The sequence below is a fragment of the Lissotriton vulgaris genome, chromosome 5 (assembly GCF_964263255.1).
Source record: "Lissotriton vulgaris chromosome 5, aLisVul1.2, whole genome shotgun sequence".
Taxonomy (NCBI): domain Eukaryota; kingdom Metazoa; phylum Chordata; class Amphibia; order Caudata; family Salamandridae; genus Lissotriton; species Lissotriton vulgaris.
Window position 1 is genome coordinate 207,181,175 of NC_141693.1, and position 27,735 is coordinate 207,208,909.

A 27,735-nucleotide genomic window follows, 5' to 3' on the forward strand; every position below is an offset into this window, starting at 1 on the left:
ACCACCATGAATGTGCAATGGCGCTCAAATTTGATTACAGGTGCTATCCTCACCACAGCACACTTATTGTGTGTGTCAATCTACAAAACATCTGATGCAAGTCTTATGAGCAGAGTGTGTCAGGAAACCCAGCAACCATGACCAATACATGCAAGGTGACATTTAACTAATCACATCCTCAAAGGCAAATACAATGTAGTCTGCAATTTCAAGAAGCAAATGCTCCCACAATGAAGAGGCATCGCCTAGCTCAAACATGCAACACAGCCAATTGAAACATTGATATGTTAATGGATGTAATTCAGGTACTTGTTAGCACTAGATCTGTCTACATAGCTTGCACTCCTAGGAAATAGTCATGTCACATAGTGTGTCACCAGGAATCTGCACAACACACATAAATGCACACCAATATCTTATGAGTGCCACATCATTATTCTATGCTACCATCTCCTCACACATCCATGCACATATAGGTTCAAAAACATAGTGGGACATAAGCAACATTTGCAACAGCATGCAGAACTTAAATCTACATATTTCACCATGTAAAAGGACATGTCCAATGTGTTGAAACTACTTAAGGCCATAGTTACCAAGGAATGCAGCCAACTGAACATCACTTTAATTGCAGTCTGGTTGAGATCTCCCCTTCTCCTGATTTACAAAGTGGTGTCAAGTCATGTAATGTGGCTGAATACTGCATTGAAATTGGGGCACGTGTATATGTTCCACTCAGGGTGAAAGAGGGGTACAATGGGTGTTGCAGTGGGTCTTCTGCTGCAACATACTTAGCCTCATGATGCTGCCCCAGAATTACAAAGCTGAGGCTGAACCAAAATATGTTAATGCCTCTGAAAAGGAGCCTTAAGAAGGGTGATACAAGGAAAAATCATCACATTTTCCTTGTAATTTGCTCTTCAAATGTGTGAATGATGCTGCTGCACACATTGAAACAGTAAATTACCATCCAGAATTGTTAGGGGTAATCTTTGAAGAAAGGTTTGAGAGTAGCATTGTGCCAAAAAAGGAAACACTGCGCTCTGCTGTCTTGCCTTAACACACAGGGATGAGCTATGTGTACCATATTTACGATGCAGCCCTGTGTGTACCCTCGCGGAGTACCAGTGCAGGCACACTTGCGCCATGAAGCAAGGGTGAATGTGCTGCTTGATTGTTTTTTCTGTGCTTGAAGGGACACTTGTATTGTTGGGTGCCTGTCTACTGGGTGTATAGTTAAATATAACTTATTTAGTATAAGTTTTGGGTGGGCTTTCATTTCTTAGTGGGCATAGGGGTGTAGGGGCAGATGTTTTGTGAAGGAAGTGAGGTGCAGATGTTGGAGGATGCATTTGGAACATTCCTCTGGCTGGTAAACTTTCACCTCCCCAGGATGGTTAAGGGTGGGGGAAGTGTTGGTGGGGTACACTATCAAGGGCAGGAAAGTGCACTGGGACTGTATCTGGAGGCACATGGTGCACATCTTCGGTGTTGACAGGACGGTCTACCAATGACAACATCGCTATCAGAATTGCATTGGCCTGGAGTGCGATCTCTTGGACAACATCGGCATCATTGTTGGCAGGCAAGATGGTAAGTATAGAACAAAATATATCTGCCTTCACACTGTTCATCCCATGTATACAACTTTTTACAATGTTGATAATATATCAGGTTGGAAACAGCCTGAAGACTCCATGTCTACTGTGGCTAATGTGCACTAATATCTGCTTCGGAATGGATCAGGCAGACTGTTGATGCAGGGGGTAGTGCAGCACTGGTGCTGCTTGATCCTTCCACTGCATTTGACACCATGAATCACATAAAATTACTGGAATGCCGTGAGAGGATAGGCATCAAATGGAAAGCCATATCTATGCTCAGATCCTTTCTGTCTGACCAAAAGCAATTTGCTGCACTTTTGGAACTTAAGTTACAGAATTTTCCACTTCCAAGTGGGGTCCCTCAGGGCTCGCCGTTGAGCCCCACCCTTTTTAATATTGATGTGGCCCCAATGGCGCAGCTGATTAGATCACTGGGCTTCTCAGCAATAGCCTATGCTGACGGCCCCTAAATTGTGGTTTTGGTGGCAGGGACACCATCAAAAATGGCAGCTCAGTTCGGAGACTGGATGGCAACTAGCTTGAAGTTGAACTCGAATAAAACCGAGGTGCTGCTCTTCGGCAGCAAAACCTCCTTTGGGTCCCCTATTCTCTGGCCATCAGAGTTGGGCTCTTTGCCCACCCCCTCAAATAAAGTAAAAAACCTAGGAGTTACCTTCGACTCAAGGCTCACATTTGAAGGTCATGGGAACCATCTTTCTATATGTTAAAATTACTGAGGAAGATTCTTTCGTTCATTCCTGCTGAGTTACACAAGCTGGTGATCACAGCCTTGGTCCTATCCAAGGCCGACTATTGTAACAGCCTGTTCATCAATCTCAGGTCTAAATGCCTCGCAAAACTTCAGGTTGTGCAAAATGCTGCCGCCAGGCTTCAGTTGCATTTCCCTAAGCATATATCAGCCACCGCTGCATTAAAGGAATTGCACTGGCTACCAGTGAAGCTACACATTGAGTTTAAAGCCCTGTGCATAGCACTTAAGCAACTCATGATATAGGGCCAGTCTTTTTTAAGCAAAATCTTCGCCTGTATGCACCCAGCTACTCTCAGCTCAATCTCACAATCTGATTATGCCTAGGTTCAAGAAAAGTGCTTGTGGAGGCAGAAGTTTTTTGGTTGGGACAACTAGACTCTGGAACTCTTTCCCCCAGAAATTGAAGGGTGCAACTCAACTGTTAGCATTCAGGAAGGCGCTGAAGACATGGTTGTTTAACCTCTAACCATTTGTTAAGATCTATCGATGTCTGTTTGTTCTGAGGAGCTAGCGCCTTGACACCTTCGGGTAACTGACTTGGGCTTTATATATCTCGTTTGCATTTAGTTTAATTACATTTTTAGTATATATGTATAACGTGTTGTGTCATGTCATGCTGAACATAGAGGTATGTGTACCCAAAATCAGCAGACTGTGGAGCAGTGCCTAATTTGCCAATGCCGCAGTCTGACATTTTTCCAGCACAGGGATGCACTGTATTGATCTGAGAGAATAGACACCCATTTGCATCCCATAGGGTTTGTGCTAAGTTACCTACCTAGCACCTGCGCAGGCACCCTGCAGCCATGTTTAGAGGGTGCCTGCACTATAGGGGTGATTGTTTTTGTGCATGAAGGGATACCTTTTTGCACAAAAACAATATCACGCTGTGAATTCATGCTTCTATGTGTGCTGCTGAATGAAGTACGCATAGGTAGAGAATAATAGGTTGAGAAATGTAAACATTACCCCTTGTATGGCCACCCTAACACCTTCATGGAGGTTAGATTTGGGCTTGCCACAAACTTGCAAATCTGGGCAAACCTCAAAAGCAATGGGTGCTGTGTTGTATGCCCACCCCAACACCTATTGCCTGCCCCTTTGCCGTAGTTGGCTGAAGTGGTAAGGGTCATATTTACAATTTGGCCTAAGCCACGCTAAGTGTCACTGCGCCACGTTGTAAATAATGAACATGACGCATCACCACCGAGCATTTAAAAAATGTTCCTCCATTGGCAATATTGTGATTGTTTAAATGCACCCAAGTATGTGAGCACAATGGTAGACTGATGTCTCAGAATCTGATGTGCTGGTGAGATGGAAAACAGCAACACCTCGCAGTGGTTGAACTACAAGTGTTGTAGGTTAGTGTCTTCTGACACTCAGCTGCCAATAGGAGGTTGAGCGACGAATGAGGTGACTACCACTCTCAAATTATAGCCACAAAAGAAGCACAATGTGTCTCCAGATTGTCTTGTAGTACGACACAATACTGCATTGAGCAGGAGTTGTGTGTGAGTCTGTCATTTCTCACCCCTTCCTCTGTTCAACAAGAACCTACACATTGATTAAATGACTAGATGTTGTATGTAAATATTTTGTGATGACACATGATACATATGCCAGATGATGACTGAGCATTAATCCTAGTTCCTGTTTTGCAGCTGGATACCCATCGTTCACTCAAGGGGACATTGATGCCTTCAAGGACCCCCATGCCAATGGTGAGTGCTTTTGTCCATATATATTTGATTCCCAAATGAGTGTTTATGATGACTGGTCCTGTAGGGTGTTAATCCCACACTGAGTGTGTATAACATTGATATTACCTCACCCACAATGAGGCATATTCATAAGAAGATGTTGGAGCGTGGAGCTGCAGCAAAATCTGTTGCACTGCACTCCAGTATTTTCTGAATTTAGGGATGCCCCATATGTACTATGCTACAGGGCACCCCTGTGTTTTCGCAAGCAGCTGTGCCATATTAGCTGGTTAGTGGTAACACAGGCACCCTTGCACTATGGTGCAAAGATTCCTTCATTGTCGTTAGGCAGTGAAATATGGCACCAGTGCTTGGGAAAACACAGGGGTGCCCCGTATTATTGAAAGTACTTGCTTCCATGCATTTTCCAAATATTAGGGCACATCATCATTAATTTTGCCATGACACCATGCTCCACCATTCTGCTGATAGGACAACCCTGCATATGTTTGCAGACAGATTTTCAGAGCTATGTCGCCCATTGAGCCCATCCTTCAACATGACAAATGATGCTGTAACCTTACGGTGCAGCTACAGATCTTGATTCTGTGTGTACTTGTTGCACAATGCACCTGCAATGGGTGTAGTGTTGTGAAGTCAACAGGAACATCCATTGCTAACCCCTAGGCAAATGCCTGCTTGAAGTAGAGCATGTGCACAAGGGGCATTTGTCCACAATGGATGGCTAGAGATTATTTAATACACATGGTGTAGCCTATTGTGACCATTGTTCCCTGTAGCATGCGCATGTGCGCGGGCACGCAAACTGCCTTTCCCCAGGACACACTTCAATGCTCCATTCAAGACCTAGAGACATTAATGAGCGGCGCGAAAAATCCTCAGTTTCTTAAAGATTAGGTCCAGGGGTAGCACATTTTCATTGCCAGGTGGAGAAGCAGAATGCGTGTGAAAGGCAGAGTCTTCCTCTTGTAGGCACGTGCCACTGTGGATGACAAAACTCAGAGCAGGCAGTTGTTACACATGCTGCTTTCACTATTTGTGCCCGGTAGGTGTCCTGCCAGGATTTAGCAGCAACGCCTGGGAGACGATTCAGGAACAGATGTATTGTTGTCAGTGGCACTGACTGAACATAATATATGAATCTGTCCTTAAGTGCTGGAAAAATCTACCCAAAGTTTGCGGTATGTAAAATTGCATAAAATAAAATGTGTGTCACCAAAATCCAATCACATCTTTTAAGTAGACCCAAAGCAGCTTTGATAATAGAAATCAATACTAATCTAGAGGCGGAATTGTACAGCATGAAACTAGAAAACCTCTGCTTGGCCAATTAGTTAGTGCCTGCATCTACACTGTGAAACAGTGACCTGCTTCTGTTCACTTATCACATTGTCATCAGGGCTGGAGTATTAATGTTTCTGAGTTCATCTTAAAACAAATCGCAATCATCATTTAAAAAAATCACATTTTAAATAAACTGATTTGCTAAAGTAAAACACTTCTGCTTGTTAAAAAATATATACTTGCTAGAATCTTGACACGACAAACAGAATTGTACCATTGATCTGTGCCCACTGCAGAGGGGCCAACCATTGGATGCACAGTATTCTGAACAATCTTTGGGCCCACTGACATGCATTGTGTGAATCTCGTTCTTCCATCAGTCTCAACTGCCACGCTCTGCATTGTGGCCCTCTATAAGGGCTCACCTACAACCTGAGCTTGCACAGGTGCAAAAATCCGAGCATATAAAAAATATCAAAGCATAAAATGCCGGCTTAATGTGCTACCACTGACATACAATCACTAGGCTGGTCCATATTATTGCAATTCTCATGCATGTATGTAACAAGTTGAAGAATAAATCATGTTTATGAGATACGGCAGACTGAGTTAAAAGTCACATAATTAACACTGTATATTTGTAGTTGGGTGCTAGCATCCTTAATTCCTTACATTCGTATTTACCAACCGACCCCAATTAAATGGTGAGTACCCAAACACAAAAAGTTGATCCATTGTAATGTTGGGTATAAAAAAACAAACTAAAAATAGTTATTTACGCACAGCCTAGCCCATTTTTCACACCTTTCTGTCTTCTTGTAGGATTCCACCTCATAATCAAGTCACAAGTAGAGGCTGTGCCTAATACACATTGTATATTAGGGACACACAATTTTTAGCTTCAATTTCAACCAAAAGCTCTGAATAATGCCACAGTCTGAGGCCAGTGCCTGGTTAAACTCGACTTTTTGCAGCCCAAGTCAAACAGATTTTTAAATCCCTCAGCAATCACGGACACGTTTTGCCCAACTTAAGACTCACCAGTATGATGGGAAAAAAACTTTCACCTGCAGTCCCAGCTTCCTAGTGGATCAGCAGATAGCAATCCAACAGAGGAGACTGGTATAGTGTGTCTGTCCAGGAGTGACAGGACACTGATGGTGTTGCTGGGCATAATTAAAAAGAAAGTAGATAATCTGGGGTTAAAGATTCATAGACTTAGCACTCTTGGAGGTCCTGGATTCCATGAAAAAGGAGAGCCTGGGAAGAGGGACTCAGGGGTGGAAGGAGACAAGACTCGCGGGAGCAAGGACAGAAAGAGAAAGTGATATGAAAGAAAAAAAACGCAGCCACCATGCCAAGACCCCATACTCCTTCCTGGTCATGATCAACCTGATGATCCGGAACGTCTCAGAGAAGAAGTTCATGCTCCTCCAGTTAAAATGACTGCTTCTCTCTCCATTAGTGCCTTATGACTTGTTCGCCATTTGGATCGCTTTGATGATGCTTTCTTACTGTATGCTATGAAGTGAATGCCACCACCCCAACCCCATCTTCTGAGGCCATACAGGCTGCATTAACCAGCTCTTTACCTTCCAGGTCATTGTCACCGTATCACTTTACCTTCAGAGTTACAATCTTCTGAGTCCTGTCCTTTTTAGGTTTCGTCGGCAGCGCTGTGCTTGAGAAATCCTTTGTTAATCTAAACTTAAAAGGGCCTTATATTCTGCATTCTCTCTTTCAGGGCTTCTATTGGTTCCTGTGCATGCCACTCACCTTTCCTCCATTGCTATAGCATATTTTCCTGCATTTACCAATACTTGTTCTTCATTTGCTTCTCTTATCAGTGTCCCGGCACCTAAATACTGTTAATACCCACTTTGGTGGAACTCTAATTTCATACAATTTATCACCCAGAGAGTTTAAGTGATTTGCATAGAATCACAGGATGTTGCACGGCACTGCTGGGATTCGAACCAGGTTTCCCAGCTTTCCCAGCTCTCAATTCAGCAGCTCTGGCCTCTGTGCCACATCCTCCCCACTCTCATGTTATCTGTCAGGGAGCTCTTTCCTTCTCCTGCACGATGATTGTTTAAAACAGCTCCATATTCATTACAGAGGCGAAATCAATGCATTACCAATGTTTGTTTAAACCTGGAGTTTAGGTGCCAGTAGAATAAACAATTCATGTCATGATGGAGTGTATCTACTTTGCAAAACTGTCTAAGGTCCCCATTAAATGTAGCTGTATGTGTAAAATGCACCTGTTTTCTCAAATGTTTGTAGTGGTGTTTGCCACAGATTTATTTAACTTAGCACAGGGCCCACATGCATGATCAGTTCCTTGGTGTACATAGACGTGTCTGCAGCGCACAGAGAGCTTACACTGCTGCACACAGAAGAAAGCAATTAGAGGGAACATTGATTATAACTCAGGGTATATGGTAACCTTGTGATGTTCCTGTAGGACTACCACCTTGTACATATGTGCCACAATTCTATCTGACATCTGTCTCTGCATGTTTCACAGTGTAGATACAGGCACCATTATGAAAAAGGGATGCTTGTGAAGTCTATGACGTGGCTGGTGTGCCATGTACACACTGTCATGAAATGGCAATCACTAAGGATCTGAGCATTACTGCTACACTTGTCAGTGACAGTGATTTATACAAAGAGCATGTCTCATATACATGTTGGGACCTGTTGTATATCTGAAGGTTGGTGACTGGTCCACCCCAGACCTAATACAGGCTGGAATTGAGATTTGTATTGTTGAACAATGTGATGTGTCTAACTACCCTTTCCACCATTGTGCCTGGTCTTACTTTCCATGTGCTCTTTTCTTTGAGCCATGTGACACGGCAAGCTGCCTTGTGACATACAAATACTCATATGCTTCAAGTCGTTGAATACAGGATGAACTTTGAATATGTAGCTCTGGAGACACATCAGACTATCCAGTGAAAATTAGTTGGCAGTTGAGTGACTTTTGTACAGTTTTAACACTTTGGCGCTTGGCTGTATGCCCTACAACACCCAGTGTGTCCTATAAGTATGGTTAAATGTTACGCCCTGAGGGTGCAATGGTCCTGTAAATCAGTCTCCTTGTGTACGTTCCCCTGGCAGACTCAGCCGGAGAACATGATAATGCAAGTATTTTACTTATGATGCCATACACTGATCCTGTAGAGCCCTGCTATTGCTCTATGCTATTCCTTTCATGAACCTACAGGTCTGTGGGTTTACATAGACTACACATATGAGTGGCCCACCCAGCTTCAATTTGAAAAAAGTTGTAACAGACTCTTACTTTCCTGTTGGTATAAACTTGAGATGTGAACAACTAGTTACCCACTGTCGTTCCTCCAGTTTCTCCAGTTTCTAACATCTTGTCATGTGTTTTCTTTACAGACAACATGACACCGGATGCTGCCAAAGCCTTCAAACTCCATACGAACAGATCTCCCCATGTTCAGGGGATGGCAACATTGGAGCAGCAGATGGAACAGGTGCTCCGACATTTGGAGGACATTAAGGGAGCACTGTAAATGTAAATCCACTACTTGTATAGCACACAAATTACCCCCGAATGGGGTATCTGGCACTGGGAGCCATAGGGAAGATTAAGCGAGCTTGTGCCCAGCGTCGCATGGTGCTGGGCAGACCCCTCTCACCGGAGAACGAACCGGGGTCCCTAGCCTCCAGCGTCAGTCGCCCTGGCCGTAGAACCACACCTCTCCCTCGTGTACCTCCCATTCTAAAGGTTTAAACTGAAATGAGCCCCTAAGCAGTCCCCCAAATCCTGTTTTTAAAAACGTTATATTTGGACATTGTTTTTCATGTATGGTTAGAGTAGGCTTAGATTAGTGTTAGATGTAGATAGTGTTTTAATGTAGGCTAGATTTCTGTTAGTGATATGAGTTAAGTTTCCTTTTAGTTTGGTTGAGGGGGCGTTGATGTTTTAGTACTTATTAAGGATAAAAATTTAAAAACTTTGAAGAAATCAAACAAAAAAATATACATTTGTTTAGGATACATGTGTAGGTAGTCTTTGTTATGTATAATTGTCTTTGTTCTGTCTTCACATGTGCCTTGAGAGGTTTGGGGAGGTTGATGTTTAATATATGTTGCTAAGTGTGTAGGCTAAGAGAAGGTTTGTTAGGATAGTGCTAAGTCAAATTAGGATAAGGTAGTATAGTATAGAATAGGACTTTAGCATAGGGTAGTTCGGCTTAGATTTATTTAGTTTCTTTTTAAAATAAATGTTTACCTTTTTCTAATTTGTAGTGTCAGTAATGTTTAATGTGTATCAGAGATGTACTGAGCTAGGATTCATCTACTTTTAATCTGTTATCCTACCTTGAATAGTTGCACAACATGTGTGAGTGGCTTCATTATCTAGGGACAGGGTGCTAACGGACAGCCTATTGATTGACATAATCAGACATGCATACAATGCAGAATTTAATGTGTACCTTTTCTCATTCCATGGGGATAGGGTGCTAAATAAGTTGTCCTATACAGGAATATTTTGTGTTACAAAAGCAATAGGTCTTGGAGGAATGGTGCGCCCTCTGACTTCTGTACGTAATGTTGTTATGTTGGGTGGTTCTCTGTTTGCAGCCTCGTAACCTATGGTAATCACTAAATTTGCTTGTCACCCCAATGAGGTATTTTCACTGGTTACCATGTTTGGACATAACACTTGTAGACAGACTTTTTTCCATTCACTTTGAAGGCATGTTATGAGCTAAACATTATTGTGGCCAACTGATAAAGCCCTCAATGTATATGTGGTTTGAAAGACAAAGACCTGGCAACGATTTTAGTTGCTGCTATTTATTTAGAAGCAGACTTAGACACTCAATTAAATCTATTGTGAGGATCTTTTGAAACTAATCATAAAAGGTTACAAATAGTTTACACAAAATATACAATTCTTTAGTACATCAAAATATGTGAAAAAACACCAACAAATCAAGTTTAAACAAAATTAGATCAAAAGCAATGAATTATAAACATTCAGAATTGTAACACATATCATGATATAGGTAAAGCTAATTTAGTAACTATTTCAAAACACAGTTACATGTAAGAGTAGACCAGAACAATTTTTACATCTTGATGGTCCTCATGCTCATTTATTTCCTCTTTTTTAGGGCCAATACCACGGAGGGCTACGTTTTATTTGTTTTCGGCAAAGCCTAGTCTTAATAGACTGTACTCAATATTTTGGGCCTTCAGTGGGTATTAGGGGTTTATTCGTGACAAATGTCGAATGCCGACGCGTTTCCAAACCGTTCATGTAATTCAGGTTTTTTCTTCAGGGCAAGACTGGGTACCTAGTAATGACAAAAAAATAGAAATGCTTAACGTCTTCTCTTTTCTCTCTGATTGTTTGCATGGTTAGCTAATGTGGCGAGGATTTACCTTCATGTAATTCTAGAAATCCTCTATTCGGAGTACAGATTTTATGCGCTGGTTTGTTTGCAGGTATTCAGGTCTGCATGGGAGCAAAAAAGGGCAAGGGGTTGTCACTTGTCTCTGCATTTAGGATAATGCGCTCTCTGTTTGCGCATAATTTTAAAACATACTCACTATATATTAACAGTATCAGTGCACGCTGGTGGCCACACTTTTTTTCGCATTGTTCGCTGATGTTCCGCTGATCTATGATAAAAATATGTACTTTGAGCTAAGTCGTTTATTATCTTTGAAACATTGTGACTGAGTTGCGAGTCCTACTGGTAAGTTCATGATGGCTTACTTGGCTCGTGGCGTTTGTCTGATCCTTGGTGTTTCAATAGGTTTTGCTTCCAGCACGAACACAATGAGGAAAAGCTTCCACTTTTAAGTTTATCTGGAATAGTTAAAAACAGCTTGTAGCTGACGCGCATTGGGTTGACAGCTGGTTTGCGTGATACTAAATTCAAAAACGACTGTCTCACCTGACTTTTCATGTGTTTCTTCAGGGGCTATGGCTTCCGTGTTCTCTCCTCATTAGGTATCGCATTTGTTTGGGGCGGCTCCTACTTTTGTGAAAGAGACGATCACGTGATACTATGGAACTGTGGGATTTGTAGTCCGTCAAATTCTAGTATGATTCATAGTCCTGCAACAGCATTATTTATTGTTAGGCGAAAAATGGTCTCAGATCGGTTGCTAGTCATATCAGTGCCTGGCACTCTAATTCTATGCAGGTTTTTTTATTAGTAACAAATAATTTTTTTATGAAAGCAATTTATCTGTGTGTGGGCATAGCGTGCGATCTGTTTGATAGTGATTTGGTTTGTACCGGGTGTGACAAGAAGGGCCAACCGCGGGGTTACACTATGGTTTGTTGAAGTTCAGACATCTCGTTCATTCCTTCCAGCATGCAGTTGTATCTTAAAATCAGATAGGCTTCTTTTTTAAGCAACATGGTGTCGACATTGCCTTCACGGGGGGGGAGTTTTATTGATTGACAAAACCGTCCACTGGAAATATTTCTCAGTGTGGTTTTTATCGATGAAATGGTGTACGATTGGAGCGGTCAGCACTTTTCGTTTAATTCTCGACCTGTGTTGGGCAAGTCGTTGATTAATTTGTTGGTTGGTCTTCCCAATGTAAAGTTTTGGGCAAGGGCAAATAATCGCATAAACTACGTTGTGGCTTTTGCAATTGGTGAATTCTTTGTGGGACCATTTCGTGGAGTTAAATTCGAACATGGCCCCTTCAATTGTATTGGCGCAAGAAATACATGTGCCACATTTATGGTGGCCAATCACTGGTTTCATAATCCATAGTGTACGGATATTAGACTTAGGTTTAGTGATCCTTAGGTCTGCTCGTACAATTTGTTGACCTATACTTCTGTTCTTTTTGAGAGCAAATAGGGGTTTAGCCAATGGCACTTCGAGATTAGACAGTAGATGCCAGTTTTTGAGAATAATAATTTTGAACTTATTAGTTTGTGGACCATATGTCGTCACACACACTAATCTCTCCGAAGGTTTTTTTTTTGTCTTTTTGTTGGAGTAACACGTCTCTCGGTGTAAACCACTCCCGTTTCATAGAATGTTTCAACATTTTGTGTGGGTATCCCCTTGCTCTCAGCTGGTTACTCATGATCTCAGAATGGGCCAAAAAATCTTACTTCCTAGAGCAATTCCTTCTGATACGAAGCATTTGGCTGTAGGGGAGATTGACTTTTAAACTCTGAGGGTGATAGCTTTTAAAGTGAAGAATTGTGTTTTTGTCTGTCTTCTTGTGATATAAAGTAGTAGTTAATTTTTGGTCCTGCGGGAAGGCTTCTACATCTAGAAACATTAGTCTTGTCGTGCTATGATTTACAGTAAATTTGATGTCTGGATGCCGTGTGTTGAGCCACTTGTGGAAACGGCCAAGCATTTCTTCCGACCCGTTCCACTGGCACCAGATATCGTCAATATACCGATACCATGTTTTGATGTGGTCCGAAAAGGATTGTTCCGGTAAACAAAGGGCTCCTCATACAGTGCCATGAAGAGGACAGCCATCTCTGGGGCATAAGGACACCCCATGGCTGTCCCCTTCACCTGCATGTAGAACTCATTCATGAACCTAAAGTAGTTCTTGTTAAGTGCAATGCGTGCTAAATCAATTATGAATTCAGAGGGGACTCTTTGTGGCTTGGGTCTTGTTTCGAGGAAGAACTCTATTGCTTCCAATCCCTCTTCTGGGGGAATTTGTGTATAGAGGGAGATGACATTGAAGGACACCATAAGTACTTGATTGGCATCAAAAGAGTTGCCTTCAATCTTGTTTATAAATCAGTAGTATCTTTTATGTAAGATTTTACTTCATCTATAAAAGGCTTCAAAAAGACATCTACGTATTGTGCTATTGATGCTAATACGGAGTCACACCCCAACACAATGGGTCTTCCGGGTGGCTCAGTAAGGTTTTTATGTATTTTAGGTAAAAAGTAAATTACAGGGGTGCGTGGCTGTCTTTTGTTCAAATAATCAAATTGTTTTGGGCCTAGAACCATGTCAAAGCCCTCTATAAGTTTTTGCTCAATTTCTTTTTGGATGCACAATGTGGGATCTTCGTTTAGTGATCGATACCATTCCTTGTTCTGTATATGGTTGTTTGCCTCTGCTATGTATTTGTCTTTTGCCCGGACCACAAGGGCCATCATTTTCATCACACACCACAGATTCATCATTTATCAAGTCATGAATCGCTGCCTGTTGTTCTTTGGTTAACTTACTTCTGTAAAAACACTTTTGTTTACTCAACTGCGCGATGGAAGAAAGAATGGTCTGCTCGTAGGCTATTATTTCTTTGGGAATTATATGTGCCGGAGAAACAAATTTGGATTTGTTTGCCAAATTAGATGGTTCTGATTGTTTAGTGTTTTCTTTGTCATGGAAGAAGGCTTTAAGCCTTAATTTTCGACAAAATTCCAGAGCCTCAATTTTGAGAGTAATCAAATCAGAGTGGGCGGCAGGAACGAATTTTAGGCCCAGCTCTAAAACAGATGTTTCATGTCCTGTCAATTGTTTATCTGAGATGTTTACTATGGACGACTGGTCTAGCTTTTGTAAAAATTTTGACGCGTTCTCATTTCCCATGCTTGGGGTTGTGGTTGTAGTTTGAACCTGACCCTGTTTCTTGCCTCGCCTTTCTCTAAAAAGGGTTATTACGTTTTGGTTGGCCTCCTGTTCTCCTGTTGAATCTGAAGATGAGCTGTCTGAAAAGGTCAGAAACCGGTTTTTGGAACGTCCTTGATATTGTGTGAGAGCTCGTCTGGACTCAATATGGGTGTAGTAGTCGTCTTTTAGATAAGGATACACTGTTTCTATTTTAAATGACTTAACGACTTTATCGTATTTGTTGGATCTGAAATTGATAGTGTGATCTTTGAAGGTTTACATTTCCTTCTCTATTTTCTCTAGTAATGCTTTTGCTTCCGTGACACTGTGGTTATCTTCAATGGCCTTAATGAGAGCCTCAATCTCCTCCTGTTCTTTCAAACAATGTCTTTTGGCTGTTTCGACTGTGTGCACCATAAAGTTCCTGCTACATTTTGTTGCTATGTAGCTGAAACCTTTTTTATATACTGGGTCTTCAGTGAAGACCACAGGTACGTTTTTCACTTGTAGGCCCCACGGAATGGTGCCTGCTTTTAAATGTTCGAATAAGAAATGCCCATGCAGCTCTGTACGGATGTGTTTTTTATTAAGACTGACTAATTTGTCAGTTTCATTTTGCTGCTGCGCATTCGTACTGAGTTTAATGGCAGAGAAAGGAGATGGACCAGAAATCTAATTTTTTATGTGGTCCACGGTAAATGAAAGTATTTCTTCTTCCAACATTATTAACAGGCTATATTCAGTAGCCTGGGTGCTTTGGTCATATATGTTTAACTAGTGGCTCTTTTAATAGCCAGACCCACTCGGGTGATACCCGCACATTAGAACTACCAACACTAGGGGAGTCTTGTCCATACGTTGCCAGGAAGGAAAATAAACTGGTTTGAAAGATAAAGACCAGGCAAAGATTTTAGTTGCTGCTATTTATTTAGAAGCAGACTTAGACCCTCAGTTAAATCTATTGTGAGGATCTGTTGAAACTAATCATAAAAGGTTACAAATAGTTTACACAAAATATACAAGTATTTAGTAATTCAGAATATGTGAAAAAACACCAACAAATCAAGTTTAAACAAAATTAGATCAAAAGCAATGAATTATAAACATTCAGAATTGTGACATATATCATGAAACAGTTAAAGCTAATTTAGTAACTATTTCAAAACACAGTTACATGTAAGAGACACCAGAACAATTTTTACAGCTCGATGGTCCTAATGCTCATTTATTTCCTCTTTTTTAGGGCCAATCCCACAGAGGGCTAAGTTTTATTTGTTTTCGGCAAAGCCTAGTCTTAATAGACTGTACTCAATATTTTGGGCCTTCAGTGGGTATTAGGGCTTCATTCGTGACAAATGTTGAATGCCGACGCGTTTCCAAACCGTTCATGTAATTCACGGTTTTTATTCAGGACAGGACTGGGTACCTAGTAATGAACAAAAAAATAGAAATGCTTAACGTCTTCTCTTTTCTCTCTTATTGTTTGCATGGTTAGCTAATGTGGCGAGGATTAACCTTCATGTAATTCTAGAAATCCTCTATTCGGATTACAGATTTTATGCGCTGGTTTGTTTGCAGGTATTCAGGTCTGCATGGGAGCAAAAAAGGGCAAGGGGTTGTCACTTGTCTCTGCATTTAGGATGATGCGCTCTCTGTTTGCGCATAATTTTAAAACATACTCATTATATATTAACAGTATCAGTGCACGCTGGTGGCCACACTTCTTTTCGCATTGTTCGCGGATGTTCCGCTGATCTATGATAAAAATATGTACTTTGAGCTAAGTCGTTTCTTTTCTTTTTTTTTTTTTTTGAAAAACTTTATTGTGCAGATGGAGTCATACATATACGGGCCTACAACCAGTCAGGCCGGCCACGACACATTATGAAAGCACATGAGACAATAATGAAATTTCCCAGCAGTCGCCCAGCGTCATACAAGCAAGCGATCCAACAATAAAGGGCTGAATATAACCACTGGAAGCAGGAGTAGAGAAGGTTAATTTTATAATATAATAGGAAGTATAGCAGGATCAGGTGCAACTTTTTAGACATCTAAGTTCCCATGGCGGGCCACGTTTCAAGCATCAAAACAGAAGGGCATCGATAGAAAACGGGTAACAGCAGCGGCTAACAGGAATCAACTTATAGACACCCCAGTTCAAAACAGTCCCCACCGCGGCCCATCACGCACCCGTCGACCACCTAAATGTGTGCTAGTACATAACAGAGGAACCAGAGCAGCAGCGTAAGTATATGCATCCACTATACTAACCCAAGTAAATAGAAAAAGAGGGGAGGAAGGGAGGAAAGAATATCAGGAAGAGGGAAAGAAAGAACGCAGCGCTACTGCATGCGCCCCACAACAATAAAAGCGGGCAGGACTAAGAGACCCGCTATCGGGGTCAGGGCGTGCAAGTCGTGATATATGTGCAATCAATACCGTAGAAGCAAGCAAGTCGTCCCCTTCCCCACCAGCTATCACGCCATGGGAGACACGCCCAGACACAGTGTCCCGATAAAGGGATACAAAAGAGCCATAGAACTGAAAGAAAAACGAACAGTAAAAGACCTCATCCCTCCCACCCCACCCTGCACCCTTGCAGAAGGCTACGGCCTACCCCCCCAGCAGCGTGCCTGTCACCCTAAATAGAACCCGAAATATAGGAAGAGTAGAAAGTAAGAAAAGAAACAAAACAGAAAAAGGGAGGAAAAGGAACCAGTGGGAGAGGAGATCTGCAATCGAATCATTCGGCCCCTACCTCCCGCCTTCACACAAATGAAACCCACAGCAGAGCGAGATCGACACAACCTCCAGTATCAGAAACATTCGAAGGAATCGGCCATATTGCCACAGCTGCGAGCATTCCTAATCTCCATCCGTTAACCAGTAATCCGCCGGGTCCATTTCGGCTCACCCCTGTCCTCTCCTGATCATAGCTTTAATACACAATAGAGTAGTGGGCAGCAAATAGATCGAGGTGGAATGGACACAGGATCGAAACAAAGCAGGCCAAGAACGTAAACCAGAGGACCCCAGTATCAAATGGCCAAGCAAGCAATGGCTGCGGCAGTCTTGACTGTCCAATAGCAACATCAGGAGCAGCAAACAGTCAGGGTGCAGTCTCGTCGCCCAAAAAAGCGAGGTCTCCCCCGCAAGGTAACAGCGGGACCATACCAAAGCAGTTCGAATCGAACATCCACCTTGCTCCCCAGTCAGTCGGGCATGAACGGGCCCCGATGTGGGGCCCACGTCTGCCACAATCAAAGCTACGTGGAGATTCGGGGCCGTAGGTGTACAGTCTTGTAGATGCATGGCGGCAGCTCTCCTCGCAGCAGCCGAGGGGGATGAAGCAGCACACACTCGGAGTCGAGCCACGTTCAGGAGGGACGGCCCAACAGACATGGCGGCCGACCCATAATCTTGCACAACAGCGCCAAAGACCATGGCCTCACGTAAAGAATATAGGGCGTCAAGGACATCACCAATCGTGGGCTCACGCTCACAAAACTCAGCCCTTGTGCACTTCAGCGACCCAGGTTCGCCGCCCCGAGCAGATCCATGACTCAGGGCGCCGGTCGCCATCTTGCAAGTTCAGCCGTGACTCTCCGCGCCTCAACTTCTGGAGTGAGCTCTCAAGCAAGGCCCACCGCTGGAGTCCTCTCGAGCCCCAGAAATGGCAACCTTGGTGCAGAAAAGAGAGCCACCAAAATTGGGGGCCGCCGGCGCCACCGTCACACGGGCACCGCCCGCCGAATCCAGGCAAAGGGCTTCAAGATGGCTGGACAGGGCAACAAAAGGGGGGACATGCCTCCTGCATGGTCTACCCCCGTCCGAGGCGGGCCGCGCCCTACCACAGGGCCCCCAGGCCGTCAGACCGGGCCCGGTCAGTCGCCACCGGCACAATCGCACAACGGCCTCTTCAGCCGACCCCTCTCCGCCACCAGGGGCCGACGCCGACACCCTTACTCCGGCCGACCGTCACAGGCAAGTCCCCGGTCCGCACGCTGCGGAGGCCCCGGACCAAGCAAAGGCATAACTCCAGATCCACAGCACACAGGAGACCCCGGGACAGACGGTGAGTGCGAGCATTGTTTCATCTTTCCATTTCTTGCTGAGTGTGTCGCCTCGGGGCAGGATGGAGATCAGGATATGCGTTTAGCAGGAAGGTTAACGGAGCCGAGCTACAGTGCGGCCATCACGGTCGCGAGCTTGGCTCCTCCCCCCCTCGTTTATTATCTTTGAAACATTATGACTGAGTTGCGAGTTTAACTGGTAAGTTCATGATGGCTTACTTGGCTTGTGGTGTTTGTCTAATCCTCAGTGTTTCAATAGGTTTTGCTTCCAGCACGAACACAATGAGGAAAAGCTTCCACTTTTAAGTTTATCTGGAATAGTTAAAAAGTGCTTGTAGCTGACGTGCATTGGGTTGACTGCTGGTTTGAGTGATACTAAATTAAAAAACACCTGTCTCCCCTGACTTTTCATGTGTTTCTTCAGGGGCTATGGCTTCCGTTTTCTCTCCTCAATAGGTATCGCATTTGTTTGGGGCGGCTCCTACTTTTGTGAAAGAGACGATCAAGTGATACTATGGAACAGTGGGATTTGTAGTCCGTCAAATTCTAGTATGATTCACAGTCCTGCGACATTATTATTTATTGTTAGGCGAAAAATGGTCTCAGATCTGTTGCTAGTCATATTAGTGCCTGGCACTCTAATTCTATGAGGGTTTTTTTTATTTGTAACAAATAATTTTTTTATGAAAGCAATTGATCTGTGTGTGGGCATAGCGTGCAATCTGTTTGATAGTGATTTGGTTTGTACCGGGTGTGATAAGAATGGCCAACCGCAGGGCCACACTATGGTTCATTGAAGTTCAGACATCTCGTTCATTCCTTCCAGCACGCAGTTGTATCTTAAAATCAGATAGGCTTCTTTTTTAAGCAACATGGTGTCGACTTTGCCTCCACGGGGGGGAGTTTTAATGCTTGACAAAATCGTACACTGGAAACTTTTTTTTATCGATGAAATGCTGTACCATTGGAGAGGTCAGCACTTTTCGTTTTACTTCTCGACCTGTGTTGGGCAAGTCGTTGTTTAATTTGTTTGTAAAGTTTTGGGCAAGGGCAAATAATCGCATAAACTACGTCGTGGCTTTTGCAATTGGTGATTTCTTTGTGGGACCATTTCGTGGAGTTAAATTCGAACATGGCCCCTTCAATTGTATTGGCGCAAGAAATACATGTGCCACATTTATGGTGGCCAATCACTGGTTTCATATTCCATAGTGTACGGATATCAGACTTAGGTTTAGTGATCCTTAGGTCTGCTCGTACAATTTGTTGACCTATACTTCTGTTCTTTTTGAGAGCAAATAGGGCTTTAGCCAATGGCACTTCGAGATTAGACAGTAGATGCCAGTTTTTGAGAATTATACTTTTAAACTTATTAGTGTGTGGACCATATGTCTTCACACACACTAATCTCTCCGAAGGTTTTTTGTCTTTTTGTTGGAGTAACACGTCTCTCGGTGTAAACCACGCCTGTTTCATAGAATGTTTCAACATTTTGTGTGGGTATCCCCTTGCTCTCAGCTGGTTACTCATGATCTCAGAATGGGCATTTGGCTGTAGGGGAGATTGGCTTTTAAATTCTGAGGGTGATCGCTTTTAAAGTGAAGAATTGTGTTTTTGTCTGTCTTCTTGCGATAGATAAGGCCTTTTTCAGTCCTCATATTGGAATCATTGACATCCATTCTATTTCATCATGTGCAGAGATTTATTTTATTTGAATAGAGGTATCAGAGCACTTTACATGAGGAGGTACAATTGCTTCAAGACATAGTTACAACAGTTTCAGGTATGTAGTTACTGGAGATAAATGAGTTACAAAGGCATAGCTCAGGTATGGGGAAGAACAAACAGGCAGGGGGAGAGAGATTTGGGGAAGAGAGGGAAGGAATAGAGGAGGAAGATAAAGAGTGAGGGAAAAAAGAGGAGAGAGAGGGGGTAGGAATGAACGGGGCAACGAGAAAACAAACAGTGTCTGACGATCGGATGGGTAGGCGACAACCAAGGGGGGAACTAGAGCCAAACTCCTCAATAGCTGCGTAAGGCAACTCCATCGATCATCGGCCAAAGGTTGCTCGGTCGCTGAAGTGCATCAGAGTGTTAAAGTATCAGCCTAGAGGAGATCAAAGGGTTTCAAAGAGAGCGCCATTCACGGTGTAAGGTGCTGAGTTCCCAGCGATAATGGGAACCTTACCAAACCTCAGCTATGTCAGAATCCCTAAACACTGTGGACTCTCTCAGAGGGGTATCTGAGACTCTAGGGCATACATGCAGGATCCCTCCCCAACAAGGGGAGAAGGAGTGCTTTGGCAAGGGTAATATTCAAGGAGGCCATTTTAGGCCATTTTCCGCTATGTGTGAATCCCTTCACACTGTGGACTCTCTCAGAGGGGAATCTCTGACTTTCGGGTAAAATGCTGGATCCCTCCCCAACGAGGGGAGAGGGAGTGCTTTGGCAAGGGGCACAGTCATGGAGGCCGTTTAGGGACAGTAGGGCGGTAGGTGAGGACCAATGCAGTAGACAGGGGGAAATGAGAGTAGGTAAGCTGGTACAGACGCCTACTGCCCTAGAGCAGCTAACGATGAAGGTAGTAGGAAAATAATATGAGTAGTCTACCAAAATGAGTGTAGCTTAATCAAAATCAGTTACCCTCATTGTCACAGAGATGGTCATCTGCAGGGTGTGAGAGATCTTATCTATTTCTTCCACATACTTGTATGTGTGCATTGATCCATCTGTGCGTTCAAGACAAAGGTCCAAACAACAAACTTACTGCCACACAGTTATGTGACCAAGATCAAGAGTGGCTTATCCTGTACCTATTACATTTGCTTCATGTGTGGCTATCCCCAACAGACTGATATTGTAAGCTATTACGAGGTGACATATGTCATGCAGCACCCCAGGTGATGGTTTTTTAGTGGGGCGGTGAGATATAACTACAGAGGGTCCTTTTGACAAGATTTTGACTAGACATGTTGCTGCAGGTACTTTATCTATGCAACTCAGGATATTTCCACACACACAGTACAACCCCAACCTAAGAATAAGCGTGCCCTTACCTTGTGGTTTCCCCTGCACTGGTAATGATGACAACAGGCAAGCAGCAGCACAGACAACTTTGAGGCAGGGTTAAGGAATGCCTGCATTGCAGCACAACCAGCCTTTTTACAGCAGCACATGGTTGTGCACAGGGATTAAACATACTCCTTTGTATATGTCCCTTCCAAACAGTTGTGACAGTATGCATTTGGACACGAAACAATCTTTGCATTTTGCCACGTTTGACTTTACCTATGGCCTATGTTCCACATACGTACTTAGGTAGCATTCACACCTAAACCCAGGAGCAAAACAACAAGGTGATATTGCCACCCAATATCACTTTTAGCAACGCTCTGGTGGCTGAATCCACTTTTTATTTGCAATGCTGTGTGAAGCCACTGAACGTTGATTAACGCCACTTTGTAAATGAAGCCCCTTCCCCGGCTTCCCTTGGAATGAAAGGGACATTCAAAGGGTGTTTCAGTGAGCATTCTACCACACGAGCCACTGAATTTTTAAAAATATCCCATAGCTACATGACTGGGCCAGTACCAATAACTAAGGACAGGTAAACACTGGGGCCATATTTCCTTCTGCAGCCAGTATGTCACTTTTTACCATAGTACAAATAACTCACCTGCAGCGCAAAGTGCATGTAAATTAGGGCCATGTTCTTAGGATAGTGAAATGTGAACAACAACATTTCTCCTCAATTATTGCTCTTTCAATGTGTGCTGCATTCTGCGGCAGTCATGGAAACAGCAAAGCACATGTAAGGATTGTTTATGTGCAGGAAGGTGTCCCTTCCTGCAAATCAACATTTGCCATTGTAGTGCAGACACCCTAACAACATGGCTCAAGAGTGGCTGAGCTTGCACAAGCCCCTTTTTTAACCAACAGAACTAAGGGACATGCAGGGGTGCATCCTATTTTTGTGCATACAGCTCATCCCTGGATTTCTTTACTGTCGGAGCACCGCGTCACAAATTTTGTTGTAACTCTGCACTCCGCTAGATTATGGTATATATCCCCCGTAGTTAGTGCGGGAAGGCACCATATCTTGGCAACTATGCACATGGCTGCTATAATAATATGTAGTTGACTGTGAGACTTGCAACACTGCCTAATGCAAGCATTTGTGCTAAAGACAAATGACAAACACTTGTCATTGTTTCTATGCATGAAGGGCTTGATTACAAGCTCCTTGTGCCGCAGGTATGTCACTTTTAACAAGGGAAAAAAGTGAGGTACCGACAGTGCAAAGGGCTTGTGAATAAGCCCGTGAGTACCTGGGTGGTTACTGTTTGACCTGCACACAGGGGCATATTTAGAAGCCCCTTGTGCTGCCGGTACATCACTTTTTCCCATGTTAAAAGTGAGGCACATGCAGCTCAAGTGGCTTGTAAATAAGCCCCATAGTGTGGGAGAGCACTGAGGCTATACAACGTGACATTTTCCCTTTGACCCTTGTTAGTACTTTCCCTGTTGTTGATGTAGTTGGTCTTAGTCAGTACTGTCCTGTCCCTCTAATCCAACCACTGATTCCTCAGAAATGACTGCCGACACCTGCTACTCCAAGGGTTTGAGTTCCTCCTGGGGCGCTGGACTCCCACCTCCCGTCAGCAATGCTGCCTGTAGATCGCTTGCCAGTTTCTGCTTAGTTTTACATTTGGGATCATTCCAGTGCTTCTTGCAGTCCGTCACTGTCATTTTGACTTCTGTGACAGAGTTCACATTGTTGACTATTGAATGCAATGTAGCGTTTTTGGTCCCCAATGACACCTTGGAGATGAGGAAGAGCTGGTGTTGATTCTTCGTCACCTCCGCAATCAGCATCTCATTTTCTTCCTGACTGAATTTTCATTTCCTCTTCCCCATGGACTCTGGCTGGTCATCCTGGCTGTTGGTGGGGTTAAGGTGTGTTATTATCCTTTACTGCACTTGGTCCAGGCTGCTCAATTCTGCATTCAGGTTTGTGTTTTATTCCCATTATTGGCATATTTGTACGTTTTTTTACCCTCTAGATGCTGAAAAGTAACGTTAGGCCAACTAGCCTGATCTTTCCTGCCGCTAACGGGCCACCCATCACTTTTTTCACGCTAACATGTAGTTTTCTACGCCTTGACACTAGTGTTTATGAAATGTTTCATGGTCTCTAGCTGATCCTAACGCCACGTAGTGCTGTATTGTAAATATGTCGTTAGGATTTGGCGAACAATCCTTGTAAATATGCCCGTCTGTATCTTCAGAGGAACAACGTTTGATGAACAACCACCAGGTTTCAGGCAGCCGCTTACTAAACTGCTTTGTATTCTAAAGCTGACAGGTCACATTCATAGTCATTAATGCTTATTTATGCATGCAGATATTATGACTCATGCCTATTGGCATGTTCATTCTTGCAAAGGCCACGGTTATTTGACAGTATGGGATTCTGTTTTTTCAGTTACAAAAAAAACTACAACATTGACTGGAAAAAGTTTAGGTTTAAGTATGCTTTACAGGAGTTAATTGATGTTTAGAAGACAAAGCATCAAAACAAAGATAGCAAGTTACCCGTTACTCCCACTACTGTCATTACATTGGGCCCGATTCACAGAACTAACTTAAGACAAAATCCTAAGTGATGAATGAACATGAAATGGAATAATAGTTTTTTGTCAGCAAAGCATTCAGATATTCAGTCCCCTTCTTCATGGTTCATCGTCTCCCTGACGAAGGTGTGACCCGGACGGGTCAGTACACCGAAACGCGCGTCGGCGTGGTTCCTGCGGGCAACAGGATGGTTGAATTCTGCATCTACCCCCTTGCTTTGTTTTGCCCAACACACCTGTGTTTAATGAACTATACTACATCTTTAGCAATTCATGTGATGGCGACCATGTATTAATGGGAGTGTGTCTGTTTGATATTTGAAAGAATGGTTGGATGAATGTTTATTGAGTATGTGGAAGTGTGCGCATGAGAGTTATTGTGGATGTGTGGGACTGTATATGTGATTTTGAATTATATATGTTTTTATTAAATTGAGAGAGATGAACTCATATTTATTCACACCTTTGTAGTATCAATGTATGAAACTTCGAAATAATTAAAATGAATAATAAACTTGTATAAGAAAATGGTATGATGGACTGTTCCGATATTTGGCTCTAAATGGTGGGTGTGGCTCCATTGACTTTTTAGGATCCCTCTATGGGACCTTTCTAAAATCCAAAGGCAGGGTTTCTGTTTCTGACTGATCTGGGTTTCTTCCCCCGTTTACCTGCCTACATCCTTTCCCGCTGGGTGACCTCCTTCTATTTTGTCGACATTCTATTCATGTCTGATTTGTGTAGATTAGTCATCATTGTTTAATGATGTAATAATATTGGAGGTACTTTATATGGAAGGGAGTGGTTTGTAAAAGCAGATCAGTGGCCAAAACAGAAGAAGAACAGTTAATCACTGATAGGCTTACAAAAGGTAACATAATAGCACCACCATTCAACAGCACACCAAATGCGGGTAAAGTCAAGGTAAAAAAATCATCTGGCTTCTTTGTCTCATGTTCTTCTTGCAGGTGTGTAGCTAACAATATGCAGCAAGTGCAGTAGCATGGTGGCAAGAAGTCTAATGGGGTCACAGCACCCTAAGGCCGTTCTTTACTAGTAAACAGGCGGCTGTGGTCTCATTTTCCCTGTTTCAATTAGGACCAAAGGCACTCTGCTAATAGCACTAGCTTTCAGTACCTACAGGAACTCCCCGCTCAACCTATGGAGAAGTACTTGTTAATACTAGATGCAGGACAGGTAAGGCATAGTGAAGCTCAAATACAATCTTGAGCTCAGGTGGAGTTCACGCTTCAGCTCATTAGGTGTGAACACAAAATGCATCAGGAGGAGCCTCCTGCGCCAGAACCAAGAAGTAACCTACAACCAGCAATGAAGTCTTCTGTACTTTTGTTTTGAAATGTATGCTCTGCTACCACATCATCTCATCTGACAGTTGTGCTATTGGGTAGATGAGCCAGGTACAGATATCCAGGAACAGATAGCCACACAAATTATACGTATTACATTAGAAATGGATTATCAGTAGAGAATAGCTGGCCAACCCCCCTTGAACATCATATGTCTACCAGAGCATCACAGTAAGGTCTGTGTGGCAATACCTGAAATTAAATCTTTAAAGGCCAAGAGCCATGCCCTGAACCAGACATTGAACAAGGGAAGGTCTGTTCCCCTGCCAGCAGCTGGCAGTTATCAGATATTGCTAAGAAGAGCTGGATTACAAAGGAGACACCAAGACAGGAGATAGCCACTTCTTCCTTGTTTCTGGCCCATCCATTAGTGCTTTTAAAGGTATCTTATAACAAGGGTCAGGTTGCTTCCAGTAGATTTGAGTAAGCACTTCTACTCAATAATGTTTCAAGTTAATTTTTATGACATTCATAAAACAAAATGCGGCCCTGACTTTTTTGATACTCAGCTGTACAAAGACACCAACCAAAGTCCCTAAAGGCATACCCCCATCCACCAAATTCTTTTGCGAATTTGCAGCATTTTGGGTTTCACTTCTACTGAACTATGCCTGACCCTCCTAAGACTAGGAAAATAAAGGCAGTGCTCCCTCAAGGGCAGAAAATATGTTTAGGAAACATTTTGGCGCAACCGCTAACCTCTTAGTGCCAGATGTAATAAAAGACTGGTTGCAAAATATAGTAGCAAATTATAAGGCAAATTTTTGTGAAGAATCTTTAAATTTGCAAAGGTCATTATTTGCAAACTCTGTGATTGGCTACAAACACTGAGATAGTGGCCTGCAAGGAATAGCTGACACCATCTCTGTATTTGCATTCGCAAATGGGAAATCTTTTTTTCAAAGCAGCTGCTGTTCCTTAAAGGAACTAGTGCTGATTTTTGAAAAAAGGATAAGGTTCTATTTGGGAACAAATCGCCCAACATGAAAACAAAAATTAAGCAGTCCTACGGCAACAGGTTCCGTCTGCAAATATGCTAGACCCTCTTTTGAGGTGTCAATAACTGTTAAATAGTTTGCGACCACATGTTGCAAGCCGTTGTGCATTGCATACCAAAATCACAATTAGAAGGGAGGAAGCCTTTTGTGTCCTTTCCTAATTTTGTTTCAAAATTAGTTGGTAAAATCATTTTGCGAGCATTAAATGCTTTTTCAGCTTGAAAGTTTTTACTGAAACATACCAAAAAGCCATTTTGTTATTGAGAAAATGGCTTTAAACTTCTGCCCCTAGTTTTAACTATCAAAAAACTCCGCCCTGCCTTTTAGGACTCTTGCTTACAACCCTTACAGACCCTTATAGACCTAGAACACGTGCTGTTCATTTGTCCAAATGAGACTGTGGTTGCAGCCAGGAACAGATACATAATTCCGATTAAAATGAAATGTAAAATAAATACGGTCCAGAATCTGATTTCACTCTACCAAGCTCCACCAAATGAATTTGTCTGTATTAACATGTACAACTTTTTTAAAACATTTTTAAAATTTTATTAGTGTAATCATTTTACTAGTAAAAAATGCAATCGATATTGTCTAAAAAATGTGTTGTTCTCGTAAGAGAACTGAATCAAATAAAAAAAAAAATCATTACAACCCTTACAGTTTTGCAATAAGTCCATAAGGCAATGATAGTTAGACCAGGGATATGTAATGTTTCTCCACAAAGTCGGAAGTCAGGGCAGAGTTTTAGGAAATCCAATTCCTGGCAGTGTATCTAAAGAGCAATTCTTTAAATAGTTTGTGGTGTATTTGAAAATCTAGCGCTGTTCAGGTCATTGTAACCCTGTGATGAACATCCCTGCCTTACTCAAGCGGCATACCTGCTGAGTGAATGAACAACTGCAGAGTAGAAGGCCATGTCGGATCACCTATTGAGGGTAAGGTTATGTAGGACCACATCATGTTGTGGATCTGTGATGAGTAGGCCGATGAGGACATGTCAGACTGTCCATGGGGCCCCCTATTCTGCTGAAGGGATCATAAGAGCCAAGGATGGGCACCATACGTTCATGGTCAGTGCTGTGGGATTGCTGACTGTTGGGTAAAATTGTGTGGATTCTGAAGGGATGATTTCATTGCAGTTTTTGTAGAGGAGCACTATTGGAATATAGCTTGTTGGATACAGTTTAAGAACACTAACTTATGTATATGTATATTGATGAATAAATTAACTGTTTTTATCTGTATTGTACTTGATAATATGTTGTGCTTTTATGAGAAGTTATCTCGAATAAAGCTTATACTACTACTACCACTAACTGATGAAGCATGGTGTAAATGCACTACCTGTGAGGTGAATGCAAGAGCTCTCTTAGGGAAGAAGTGACTGCTGACAGTGAGGAAAGGTGCCTCGACCTGCCAACTTCTGCAGGGAGAATTGCTAAGGTGCAGGATGATTGTTGGATAAAGTGTCAGATTCATGCCTGGAGGGAATGTTGATGTGAATAAAAGCACAGAAGGGCTGACTTTAGGGAAGATGTGCAAGTACAGAAATTGTAGGAGGTTAGAGTTGTTTCAGGGTGCAAGGGACTGTACCCATTGTGACCATTTCCAGTTCTTTTCCTGGTATCTGGAGGCTTGTCTGCTGTTGTTGA